A 290-nucleotide genomic window follows, 5' to 3' on the forward strand; every position below is an offset into this window, starting at 1 on the left:
TTCACAAGCCTCTGGATGTAACAAAGAAAGTTTCAAAAAGTGAGATATTTAATTTTAGAATCTTTCATGTTTCGCAACTCTGTGACCGCACTGTTTGACGTAATGCGTGAAGTATTCATGCAGTCTTGTAGGCGCTATGCGTTTCAAGCCGACTGCTGCTGACCGCAGTGTGTTTGAGGCAATGCATGAATCTTCCAGCATGATGCCAATGCCTGTAACCCTCTTCTTCGAAGACTTATTCACAGGGGCATGGAGGGCCAACGGAAGGCGGGATCACAGACTTGAGGAGC

The 290-nt window shown here is 46.2% G+C and overlaps 1 protein-coding gene across 1 annotated transcript in view; it reads right to left on the reverse strand.

Annotated features, from left to right (window-relative positions):
- LOC109035072 (SET domain-containing protein SmydA-8) overlaps positions 1 to 290 on the reverse strand; it is a 53,562-nt gene that overhangs the window by 22,588 nt on the left and 30,684 nt on the right. The window lies entirely within an intron of this gene.

The sequence above is a fragment of the Bemisia tabaci genome, chromosome 3 (genome assembly GCF_918797505.1).
Source record: "Bemisia tabaci chromosome 3, PGI_BMITA_v3".
Lineage (NCBI taxonomy): Eukaryota > Metazoa > Arthropoda > Insecta > Hemiptera > Aleyrodidae > Bemisia > Bemisia tabaci.